The sequence below is a fragment of the Triticum aestivum genome, chromosome 3A (genome assembly GCF_018294505.1).
Source record: "Triticum aestivum cultivar Chinese Spring chromosome 3A, IWGSC CS RefSeq v2.1, whole genome shotgun sequence".
Taxonomy (NCBI): Eukaryota; Viridiplantae; Streptophyta; class Magnoliopsida; order Poales; family Poaceae; genus Triticum; species Triticum aestivum.
The window spans coordinates 541,761,554-541,775,385 of record NC_057800.1 but is presented as its reverse complement, the minus strand read 5'-3'; positions in this window follow the sequence as shown (position 1 = coordinate 541,775,385).

The following is a 13,832-nucleotide window of genomic DNA, read 5'->3' as shown; positions in this document are numbered from 1 at the left end:
GTAATTTTTATTTGCTGTTCTTAGTTGTTTTCTATCTTTAGTTATGGGTAGGAAACGCAAAATACCAAAAAAATTAGTTGTACCTACTGAACCAATGGTTGAAGAACCACTCAAAATCTATCACACTACTGAAGCTTTCTACTTGGATCATCTTCGATCCCTGTGTGCTCGTGCTGAAACCCCAACTAGCTTAGTTGAGCGCAAATCTTTAGATGAACATGCTTGTTATGTGTGACACCGCTTATCTCAAAAAGGGAAACTTTTACTGGATCAAATTCATCGTTTGCAATGCTATACTTGGAATTTATGTGAAATATATGATGTTACTTGTTGTTCTGAAAACCCCAAGAAACACCTTCCCTACCAATGTGAGTTTAGTGATAATGAAATCGTATCTTCGTATGCTAAGGGTGTTTATAATTACTATGATGTTCAACAAATTGAAGAATTTGTTGCTTTTAAGGGTGCTTATGAAATTGCTTCTTTGATTGAAATGTATGATGCTACACTTTACAAATTTGAAATTTTTGCCATACTTAAATATTGTTATGATAATTATGCTTCTAATGCTTATGTTAAACCATATATTGAGAGAGTCTCCGCTGTCCAACAAGAGACTAATATTTTGCAGGAGTCTATGGAAGAAGAAATTAATGAAACTATGAGCTCATTGGATGAAAAAGATGATGAAGAGAGCGAAGAGCAAAAGGAGGGAGAGCGGATTAGCTACCCGTGCCCACCTTCTAATGAGAGTAACTCTTCAACTCATACTTTGTTTAATTTCCCTTCGTGCTTATCGAAGGATGATTGCTATGATGACTGTTATGATCCCGTTGATTCTTTTGAAATATCCCTTTTCGATGATGCTTGCTATGCTTGTGGCCAAGATGCCAATATGAATTATGATTATGGAGATGAACTTATAGTTCCTTATGTTAAACATGAAATTATTGTTATTGCACCCACGCATGATAGTCCTATTATCTTTTTGAATTCTCTCAACTACACTATATCGGAGAAGTTTGCCCTTGTTAAGGATTATATTGATCGGTTGCATTTTACTACTACACATGATGGTTTTTATAGATATAATATGCATGTGCTTGCTCCTCCTACTTGCAATTATTATGAGAGAGGAACTACATCTCCACCTCTCTATGTTTCCAACACGATAAAATTGCAAGAAACTGTTTATACTATGCATTGGCCTTTACTTTGTGTGCATGAATTGTTCTTTATGACATGTCGATGCATAGGAAGAGAGTTAGACTTTGTCGTTTCATGATATATGTTACTTTGTGCTCACTACTAAATCACAAATCATTGTCAATTAAAATTGACTTTGATATACCTTGGGATCCGGGTGGATCCATTACTTGAGCACTATATGCCTTGCTTAATGGCTTCAAAGAAAGCGCTGCTAGGGAGACAACCCAGAAGTTTTAGAGAGTCATTTATTTCTTCTGTGTGCTTTTATAAAGTTTAAAAACAAAAAATATAAAGAGGGGAACCCAAAACTTTTTCAAAAAAGGAAAGTGAAAGTGAGAAAGACGAGCATTGTTAAAGTGGGAGCTAGCCTTGAACTTTGTTCATGCTCACGGAAACTTTGTGAATCTTGACTACAGCAACTTTTCAAAAAAAATAATTATCCCCTTGTACAATTCCATTGTATTATAAAAATAATGTGCCAAGATTTGCCTTTAGGATGTTTACATTGCTTGTTGGTTTGTGCGGTGCAGAACAGAAACTTTGGCTGTAGTGCGTGATTTTACATTTTTTTACTGGAACATCAAACGGTTTTGAAACTTTTTGCACTGTATTTCTATACAAATTGTTTATTTTTCCTAATTTTAGCAGAATTTTTGGAGTACCAGAGGTATGGTGAATGTTTAAATTACTACATACTGTCTTGTTTAAGACAGATTCTGTTTTTTGATGCATAGTTTGCTTGTTTTGATGAAACTATCGATTTCTATCAGTGGATTAAGCCATGGAAAAGTTATATTACAGTAGCTACAATGAAAAAACAAAATATTAATATATTTGCAGCAGTACTTAGAGTAGTGATTCGCTTTATTATAGTAACGGATCTTACCGAGCTTTCTGTTGAGTTTTGTGTGGATGAAGTGTTCGAAGATCGAGGAGGTCCCAATGTGAGGAGAAGGAGGAGAGGCAAGAGCTCAAGCTTGGGGATGCACAAGGCACCCCAAGTAAATATTCAAGGAGACTCAAGCGTCTAAGCTTGGGGATGCCCCGGTAGGCATCCCATCTTTCTTCAATAAGTATCGGTATGTTTTCGGATTCGTTTCGTTCATGTGATATGTGCAAATCTTGGAGCGTCTTTTCCATTTAGTTTTCACTTTTATTTTATGCACCATGCTGGTATGAGATAGTCCTTGGTTGATTTATAGAATGCACTTTTCACTTCACTTATATCTTTTGAGTATGGCTTTATAGAATGCTTCATGTGCTTCACTTATATCATTTGAAGTTTGGATTGCCTGTTTCTATTCACATATAAAACCGCCAATTGTAGAATGCTCTTTTGCTTCACTTATATTTGTTAGAGCATGGGAATATCTTTTGTAGAAAGAATTAAACTCTCTTGCTTCACTTATATCTATTTAGAGAGTTGACAGGAACTGGTTATTCACATGCACTACAAAAAAAAGACACACTCGTGACATTTTGGGCCGAACGAAATTTTTTCCTGTCATAGTTATGACACTTCTATGATGATAATTATGACAAAACCCGGTATCATCATAGATGTGGTGGGGTTGTACTTCTATGACAAAAAATCATGACAGAAAATGGGCTTTTCGTCCTGGGCGGGCCGGAGACGCAGCTGCATGACATTCTTTGGGCCATCCATGACGGAAAAACCGTGGTAGAAGCGAGGGCAAGGAAAATATCAGGGTGTTCCCGGTTACGGTGGGTGGTCGGGGCCGAGCAATGCGTGTTTCCCTCGTACACGCACGCGCGTGGGTGCGAGGCGTTGGGCTCTAACTGAACCCGAGCGAGGCATTGGGCACTAATTGAACCCGAGCGATTGCACTGCAGGCTACACGTTACTGAACCCGAGCGATCGGTCGATGGCTGTTAACTGAACCCGATCGAGCGATTCCTTCGCTACTGCTGCTAACTGAAGCCGATCGATGCTGCCTCTGGATGAACAGTGAGCGTTGCTGGGGGGGGGGTGGATGAACAGTTCCCGATGGGCGTGGATGAACAGGACCCCGTGGTGTTGCCTCTAGATGACTAGTGAGCGTTGCTGGGGGGTTTGGATGAACAGTTCCTGATGGGGGTGGATGAACAGGACCCCGTGGTGTTGCCTCTGGATGAACAGGACCCCTGATACATCTCCAACATATCTATAATTTTTGATTGCTTCATGCTATATTATATTCTGTTTTGGATGATTAATGGGCTTTGTTATACACTTTTATATTATTTTTGGGACTAACCTATTAACCGGAGGCCTAGCCCAAATTGCTGTTTTTTGCCTATTTCAGAGTTTCGCAGAAAAAGAATATCAAACGGAGCCCAATGGAATGAAACCTTCGGGAATGTGACTTTCGAAACAAACGTGATCCAGAGGACTTGGAGTCTACGTCAAAAAATCAACCAGGAGAGCACGAGGAAGGGGGGCGCGCCTACCCCCTGGGCACGCCCTCCACCCTCGTGGGGCCCATGTTGCTCCACCGACATACTTCTTCCTCCTATATATACCTACGTACCCCCAAACCAACAGAAGCATCCACGAAAACCTAATTCCACTGCCGCAACCTTCTGTACCCATGAGATCCCATCTTGGGGCCTTTCCCGGCGTCCTTCCCGAGGGGGCATTGATCACGGAGGGCTTCTACATCAACACCATAGCCTCTCCAATGACGTGTGAGTAGTTTACCTTAGACCTTCGGGTCCATAGTTATTAGCTAGATGGCTTCTTCTCTCTCTTTGGATCTCAATACAAAGTTCTCCACGATTCTCGTGGAGATCTATTCGATGTAATCTTATTTTATGGTGTGTTTGTTGAGACCGATGAATTGTGGGTTTATGATCAAGTTTATCTATGAACAATATTTGAATCTTCTCTGAATTCTTTTATGTATGATTGGTTATCTTTACAAGTCTCTTCGAATTATCAGTTTGGTTTGGCCTACTAGATTGATCTTTCTTGCAATGGGAGAAGTTCTTAGCTTTGGGTTGAATCTTGCGGTGTCCTTTCCGAGTGACAGCAGGGGCAGCAAGGCACGTATTGTATTGTTGCCATCGAGGATAACAAGATGGGGTTTATTTCATATTGCATGAGTTTATCCCTCTACATCATGTCATCTTACTTAAAGCATTACTCTGTTCCTTTGAATTTAATACTCTAGATGCATGCTAGATAGTGGTCGATGTGTGGAGTAATAGTAGTAGATGCAGGCAGGAGTCCATCTACTTGTCACGGACATGATGCCTATATACATGATCATACCTAGATATTCTCGTAACTATGCTCAATTCTATCAATTGCTCAACAGTAATTCGTTCACCCACCGTAATACTTATGCTCTTGAGAGAAGCCACTAGTAAACCTATGCCCCCCGGGTCTATATTCCACCCTATTAATCTTCCAATACTTAGTTATTTTTATTGCCTTTTATTTTACTTTGCATCTTTATTAAAAAATACGAAAAATATTATCTTATCATATCTATTAGATCTCACTTTCGTAAGTGACCGTGAAGGGATTGACAACCCCTTTATTGCATTGGTTGCGAGGTTTTTATTTGTTTGTGTAGGTGTGAGGGACTTGAGCGTGGCCTCCTACTAGATTGATACCTTGGTTCTCAAAAACTAGGGGAAATACTTACATTACTCTACTACATCACCCTTTCTTCTTCAAGGGAAAACCAACGCAGTGCTCAAGAGGTAGCAAGAAGGATTTCTGGCACCGTTGCGAGGGAGTCTACGCAAGAGTCAACATACCAAGTACCCATCGCAAAATCTTATCACCCGCATTACATTATTTTCCATTTGCCTCTCGTTTTCCTCTCCCCCACTTCACCCTTGCCATTTTATTCACCCTCTCTTTTCGCTTGCTTCCTGTTTGCTCGTGTGTTGGATCGCTTGCTTGTGACGATGGCTCAAGATAATACCAAATTGTCTGACTTTACCAATACCAACAACAATGATTTTCTTAGCACTCCGATTGCTCCTCTTACTGATACTGAATCTTGTGAAATTAATGCTGCTTTGTTGAATCTTGGCATGAAAGATCAATTTGCCGGCCTTCCTAGTGAAGATGCTGCCACCCATCTAAATAGCTTTGTTGATTTGTGTGATATGCAAAAGAAGAAAGATGTGGACAATGATATTGTTAAATTGAAGCTATTTCCTTTTTCGCTTATAGATCCTGCTAAAGTTTGGTTTTCATCTTTGCCTAAAAATAGTATTGATTCATGGAATAAGTGCAAAGATGCTTTTATCTCTAAGTATTTTCCTCCCGCTAAAATCATCTCTCTTAGAAACGATATTATAAATTTTAAGCAACTTGATCATGAACATGTTGCACAATCTTGGGAGAGGATGAAATTAATAATACGTAATAGCCCTACACATGGTTTGAATCTTTGGATGATTATACAAATTTTTATGCCGGATTGAATTTTGCTCCTAGAAATCTTTTAGATTCGGCCACGGGAGGCACTTTTATGGAAATCACTTTAGGAGAAGCTACTAAACTCCTAGATAATATTATGATTAATTGTTCTCAGTGGCACACCGAAAGATCTACTAGTAAAAAGGTTCATGCAATAGAAGAGATTAATGTTTTAAGTGGAAAGATGGATGAACTTATGAAATTATTTGCTACTAAAAGTGTTTCTTCTGATCCTAATGATATGCCTTTGTCTACTTTGATTGAAAATAATAATGAATCTATGGATGTGAATTTTGTTGGTAGGAATAATTTTGGTAACAACGCGTATAGAGGAAACTTTAATCCTAGGCCGTATCCTAGTAATCCCTCTAATAATTATGGTAATTCCTACAACAATTCTTATGTAAATTTTAATAAGATGTCCTTTGAATTTGAGACTAGTGTTAAAGAATTTATGAATTCACAAAAGAATTTCAATGCTTTGCTTGAAGAAAAATTGCTTAAAGTTGATGAATTGGCTAGGAACGCTGATAGAATTTCTCTTGATGTTAATTTTTTGAAACTTAGATCTATTCCACCTAATCATGATATCAATGAGTCTCTCAAGGCCATGAGAATTTGCATTGATGAGTGCAAAGAAAGAACCGCTAGGATGCATGCTAAGAAAGATTGCTTTGTGAAAGCGTGTTCTTCTAGTTTCTATGAAAATAAGGATGAAGATCTAAAAGTTATTGATGTGTCCCCTATTAAATCTTTGTTTTGCAATATGAATCTTGATAATGATGGGACTGAATATGAGCCACCTTTACCTACAAGGCATTCCAAAAATTCGGAGTCTTTAGATCTTGACGCAAAAATTGGTAAAAGTGAGATTGAAGAGATCAAAACTCTAGATATTAATGAACCCACTATTTTGGATTTCAAGGAATTTAATTATGATAATTGCTCTTTGATAGATTGAATTTCCTTGTTGCAATCCGTGCTAAATTCTCCTCATGCTTATAGTCAAAATAAAGCTTTTACTAAACATATCGTTGATGCTTTGATGTAATCTTATGAAGGAAAACTTGAGTTGGAAGTTTCTATCCCTAGAAAACCTTATGATGAGTGGGAACCTACTATTAAAATTAAAATTAAAGATCATGAATGATATGCTTTGTGTGATTTGGGTGCTAGTGTTTCCACGATTCCAATAACTTTGTGTGATTTGCTAGGATTCCGTGAATTTGATGATTGTTCTTTGAACTTGCACCTTGCGGATTCCACCATTAAGAAACCTATGGGAAGAATTAATGATTTTTGACAGAGCTTAAAAAGCTAATTTGATAGAATGGGAAGAATTAATGATGTTCTTATTGTTGCAAATAGGAATTATGTGCCCGTAGATTTTATTGTTCTTGATATATATTGCAATCCTTCTTGTCCTATTATTCTTGGTCGACCTTTCCTTAAAACGATTGGTGCAATTATTGATATGAAGGAAGGGAATATTAGATTCCAATTTCCGTTAAGGAAAGGCATGGAATACTTCCCTAGAAATAAAATAAAATAACCTTATGAATCTACTATGAGAGCCACTTATGGATTGCCTACCAAAGATGGCAATACCTAGATCTATCCTTGCTTTTAGGCCTAGCTAGGGGCATTAAACGATAGCGCTTGTTGGGATGCAACCCAATTTTATTTCAGTTTTTTGTTTTTTTCTTATTTTTAGGAATAAATATTTGATCTAGCCTCTGTCTAGACTTGTTTTTATGTTTTAATTAGTGTTTGTGCCAAGTTAAACCTATAGGATCTTCTTGGATGAGAGTTATTTGATCGTGCTGAAAATTCCAGAAACTTTCTGTTCACGAAAACAATTGTTAAAAATCACCAGAACGTGATAAAAAATTTATTCCAATTGCTGCTGATCAATAAACAAATTTTCTAGTTCTTCCTATTTTGGTAGATGTTTTTGAGTTCCAAAAGTTTTCGTTAGTTCCAGATTACTACAGACTGTTCTGTTTTTGACATATTCTGTTTTTCATGTGTTGTTTGCTTATTTTGATGAATCTATGGCTAATAAAACAGTTTCTAAACCATAGAGAAGTTGGAATACAGTAGGTTTAACACCAATATAAATAAAGAATGAGTTCATTACAGTACCTTGAAGTGGTCTTTTGTTTTCTTTCGCTAACGGAGCTCACGAGATTTCTGTTTAGTTTTGTGTTGTGAAGTTTTCAAGTTTTGGATGAAAGATTTGATGGATTATGGAACAAGGAGTGGCAAGAGCCTAAGCTTGGGGATGCCCATGGCACCCCAAGATAATCTAAGGACACCAAAAAGCCAAAGCTTGGGGATGCCCCGGAAGGCATCCCCTCTTTCGTCTACTTCCATCGGTAACTTTACTTGGAGCTATATTTTTATTCACCACATGATATGTGTTTTTCTTGGAGCGTCCTGTATGATTTGAGTCTTTGCTTTTTAGTTTACCACAATCATATTTTCTGTACACACCTTTTGAGAGAGAGACACATGATTCGGAATTTATTAGAATACTCTATGCACTTCGCTTATATCTTTTGAGCTATATAGTTTTTGCTCTAGTGCTTCACTTATATCTTTTAGAGCATGGTGGTGGATTTGTTTTATAGAAACTATTATTATGTAATGCTTCACTTATATTATTTTGAGAGTCTTAAACAGCATGGTAATTTGCTTAAATTGGGAAATTAATCCTAATATGTTAGGTAATCAAGACTAGTAAAAAACTTTCTTATGAGTCTGTTGAATACTAAGAGAAGTTTGATGCTTGATGATTGTTTTGAGATATGGAGGTAGTGATATTAAAGTTGTGCTAGTCGAGTAGTTGTGAAATTGATAAATACTTGTGTTGAAGTTTGCAAGTCCCGTAGCATGCACGCATGGTAAACGTTATGTAACACATTTGAAACATGAGGTGTTCTTTGATTGTCTTCCTTATGAGTGGCGGTCGGGGATGAGCGATGGTCTTTTCCTACCAATCTATCCCCCTAGGAGCATGCGCGTAGTGCTTGGTTTTTGATGACTTGTAGATTTTTGCAATAAGTATGTGAGTTCTTTATGACTAATGTTGAGTCCATGGATTATACGCACTCTTACCCTTCCATCATTGCTAGCCTCTTCGGTACCGTGCATTGCCCTTTCTCACATTGAGAGTTGGTGCAAACTTCGCCCGTGCATCCAAACCCTGTGATATGATACACTCTGTCACACATAAGCCTCCTTATATCTTCCTCAAAACAGCCACCATACACTACTAGGGAAAAGCCTAGCAGCAGCGAGGGTTTTGGGCCTCTCAGTAGCGTGGGTGCCGACGCTACTAATAAGGCGCTACAGCTAACGTATAGCAGTAGCGCCTATTGTCCCACGCTACTGCTATACATGAATAGCTGTAGCGCTCTTTGGGAAAGGGCGCTACTGATATTATCTGCAGCGCTGTTTGCTGGGACGCGCTACTGGTAAGGAGGCGCTACTGCTAAATTTCCCCCTCGCTACTACTAGTTTATTTATTAGTTTTTTTCCTGCATATTTGTTTTGTATTTGAATAGGCTTTATACAATAATCTTTAGCATATCATACACATACAAATGTAATCATAGCATATACATACAATTAGTCTCATCAAATCATGTCATCATCATAATCATCATCCAACACAAAGTGGTCTCTCGTCATCATCTCGAAAATAGCGATACAAGTCTCGATTACTTGCAAATACATCGTCATCCATCTAAACAATGATATACGCGAGAAGAGCTATCACTTTGAGAACATGAGTTCATATCCCTCTCTCGCATTAGTGTGAACCTAAACTAACTACTGCCTGTCGCTCGGAAACCGGAAACCGGTACACCTGGGCGGCCTGACACTCCATCCACTTGTCGTATATATACTCCTGGCGTAGCACTTCTTCGCCATCTATGATCTATGCACCTGCATCATCACATGAGAACATCCTTGATGTGGGTGTAATCCTTTTTGTGAATGTTCTTCGACGAGTCCAAGTAAAGAGCGTGGGAGAATCGGGGGTAGAGGATGATGAGAACGTCGCGCCCGCCGCTGCGCAAAATAAGTCCTCAAATTAATTAGCCTCCACCGTGCAAATGAATGATTGAAATCGAAGGAAGGATAGCAGCGCGGATGACTTACACGGGATGATAAGGCACGAGAATCGCCCCCTTGTCCTTATTGGCAAGCATGAAACTGGTGATGTAATCCCTCGCGTATTCATGGTGCTTTGTGCAGACTCCCAAGAAGCCCTCATGCATGTAGTACAGGTCAGTGACACAGATATGAGATATCTGCTCAACCCCGATGATGTAGTTCATGTGCAAGGCATAAAGGCGTACAAACGTAAAATCCAGCTTCTTCACGTGAAACATGTCGAATATGTAATCGAATCGAAGGAAGAACTTATCCACGGGGAAGCTGTCGACGTACGACATTTGCCGCGAAACGTTAACCACGTAGAGTGGGTATCCTGGATCTTTCGAGGCGATGAGGTCTTTCTCTACCCGCAGCACATCGTCATGAAGTCTCTTTAGATCACCGAATCTGGCCCGTAGCACTGTTGCAGGTAGGATTGGTTGACCGGGGATATGCCATTTATCTGCATCGGGGATATCTATATGGTCCTGAAGCCGAGGCTGCTGAGGCGGCTGGATCATAGAAACAACTTTTTTGCCTTTCCTCGCTCTCTTCCTAAACTTCTTTACTACCGGAGGGTCGTCCATAATACGTTGAGATGGAAATTCAGGCACCGACTCATGACACTCAAACCCTGAGGAGGCGCCAGTATAGACATATGTTCAGCAGCGCCATCATCGTCCTCATCCTCATCCATGGCGACATCATCAGCGACTAATGGAGCCTCCTCCTTACCCCGTCCGCTATCACCCAACCCGACACCCGACGCTAATTGGGTAGGTGGGGTGTTGATGTTCATACCTTGCTGAGGCTGCATGCTCGTGGGTGTGCTCCCGGCCGCCTCCAAACGAAGCAGACTCTTTGGCCACAACAGGACCCACCCAGCATTGCTACAATCACCAAGCAGCCGCGGTGTCTCGTCGTCATCCCCCAGTAGTACTGGAGGAGGAAAATTCTCGTGGCCCGGTTTGACACTGGCCACGGAAACCTTGAAGACATTCGGGGGGATCGGCCGGCTGTGGAACAATGGTTCCTTCGGCTCCATTATCATCGCCTTCCCCACGTCCACCTTCTGGTCGCCGTTGGTGTACAATATGGTGCACGGGGTTTCGTCGGCCTGCAAAGAAAAGTCTGCGACGTGAGACATCCGAAAGGCAACGAAAACGGGAGATTATACATTTATATTGAAGGGGGCCGGTGTGACAGATATGTGAGGGCGTCGAGCTCAGCCAAAGACGAAGCACCGCCTAGAACGTCCGGTGCGAGAGCCGGTGTGGGAGCAGGTGCAGCTGCAGGTGCTGGTGCAACGCTAGTGGAGCTGCTCCCCGCCAAGAAGTCAGCAAGGGGAAAGTCCACTGCATTTTTTTCTGGATTTTGCCTGGTCCAATTGAAAACGGCCGGAACCAAGGTAGTAGAAATATCTACAGCCACCTGTTTTGCGGCAGCTACCGCTGTTGCGACTGTCTGCGTGTCACACCCTAGCTAGTTCAAGCATTCGAGTGTGCATCATGTTTAATTTCCTTTTAAGTTTGAAATGGGGATGACAGAACCCCCAACACCCCCTGGAAACAACTAGGGTTTACTAAAATTATTTTCAATGAACCTGAAATGCCCTTCTAAAAAGTTCACCCTCTTTGTCTTGGGTTAGAACCTCTGGCAAAATTGGTGCACAATTTTCTAGGTCAATAGAAGGTCATTGAATTAAATCATAAGTATTTGATTTTGGGCCTTTAAATGCTATAAAATAATTTAAATGCTCAGATAATTCTGGAAATAAATGTTGCTGTTGGAAATATTCTAAACAGAGCCCACAATTATTTTCAGGATTTTTGGAAACGTTTTAGTATTTTTAATAAAGCCCAACAGTTGCAGTTAAATAGAAAAAGAAAACAAATCAGAAAAAGAGAGAGAGGGAGAAGCCCACCTGGGCCTTGCCTGTGCTGGCCTGGCCCACCCGGCCTGTGCCAGTCGTCACCCACCTCTGCCAGTAGGCAGAGGCGTGTCTCCGGTGCGTGCTCCCGCGGCCACCTCCTGCTTCCACCTCCTGCTGCCTCCTCGTCCCCATCCGAGCACCACGGAGACGCCCAGCACCTCCCTGCACTCCTCCCCTCTCTCCCCCTCGTCTCCCTCACCCTCTCCCGCGATGGCCGAGCGCGATCATCGCCGCCGTTCGCCGTAGTTATCACCAGAACCACCCCCTCACCTCTCCGACAAGCCCATTAGCTCCGCGCTGCCGTCCTCGACCTCCTCATCGACTCACGCGACGCCGGACGCCTCCAAGCGCCTCCCCGATGCCTTCTTCTTCCGCGGTCCGCCGAGATTGCCGGCAACGCCCCGACGACGTCCGACCTCCCCCGAGCCCGCTGAGACGCGTCCTGCAACCGCCGTGAGCTCCTCTACTGACCCCCCTCTTCTCTGCTTCGTTTGCTCGCCGTAGACGCCGCCCCCTTGCTCACCGTAGCACGCCGCCGCGCGAGCTCGACGCCGGCGTCACTCCGGTGGCCATTTGGTCAAGCACGGGTGCTTAACACACTCCCCGCACCTCGTAGCGCCTCGCTAGTGCGTCCGTTTCCCCGCTAGCTCGCTGCAGCAGCAAAACCACCAATGACCGAGCTCCGACCGCCGCCACGAGCTCGCTCCACCCCAGCTCCTCCCACTTGCCCCACTAGATGCGCACGAGCCCCAGCTATGCGTAGGACCAAACCGCGGTCGAATTGGTCGCCTGTGGCCAATTTCCGAAGCTCTCCACCGTCTCAGCCTCGCCGACGACTCAACGCCGGCGGGATTAACCCCACCGACCAGGGGTTTGACCCCAGTTTGACTCCGCTTGAGACACTGATAGGTGGGGCCGGCTCCTAACTAATTCAGATTAGTTTAAATTAGAGCTAATCACTCTGTTAGAGGTTAATGACGTCGTTAACTAACCCTCTCTCACTGACATGTGGGCCCAGAGCCTAACTAACCCAGTTTAGTGCTAACTAAACACTAACTAACTCTGTTAGTTAGCTAAGAGACCGACAGAAGGGGCCCACAGTCAGGTTTGACCTGGGCTGGCGCCTTTGACCCGCTGACATCACAGTGACGCAGTGCTGACGCATTAACTCAATTATTGGATTTATTCTTTAATAGAAAATTCCAAAAAATAGTCAAAACTTCTAAAAATCATAGAAAATCAACCATAGCTCCAAATGCAAAGATTTATATATGAAAAATGATCAGAAAAATTCAATCTATCCATCTGTAATGGTTTCCTGCATGACAAAACAAGTTAACCCTGCTGTTTAAGCAGAATAAGGTAATGCACTAATAAGGCCATGTTTAATGAGCTAATATTTGAATCTTTGATTCAAATGAGTTCATACCCTTCTGTTTTAGCTTATATTAGGCCAAAACACTTTCATCTTGCCATGTCATAGCATGCATCATATTGTTGCATACTGCCATGTGTTGATTATGTTCAGTGTGTCTTTCGTGGTAGGTTCTGCCTCCGAGGATAACCCCGAGTATCCGTCTGAAGGACAGTACCCTACTACCTCTACAACAGGCAAGCAACCCATTGATCATTCTGATACAACCCATGTTCCCGCTTCTGCTCTTGTTTACTGCATTAAGACAACGCGTTTCAAACTGCTGTGTGCTATGGTAGTTGAACCCTTATCCTCTGCATGACCTATCATTGCCACATTAACTAGATGAAACCCACTAGCATGTGTAGGAGTTGATTGAGCCATGTATGTGATTCCTACTTTGCTATGCCTGCTATGCTTAGAGTTGTGTTTGGCCTGGTTCATCTGGGTGATGGGCTAGAGTGAAATGTTTATGTCGGTAACGTGAGGGATGTGTGGAACATGTCTTGGTAAAGGTTTCGATGAGAGGCCATGTAGGAGTACATGGTGGGTTGTTTCATTGCGGCCGTCCCTAAGAACTGAGATCTGTATGTGTGATTTAAGATTCAGCTACTACCATGCATTGGGATCCTTAGTTGACCCTCTCGGCTTCTTAAATACCTTAATAC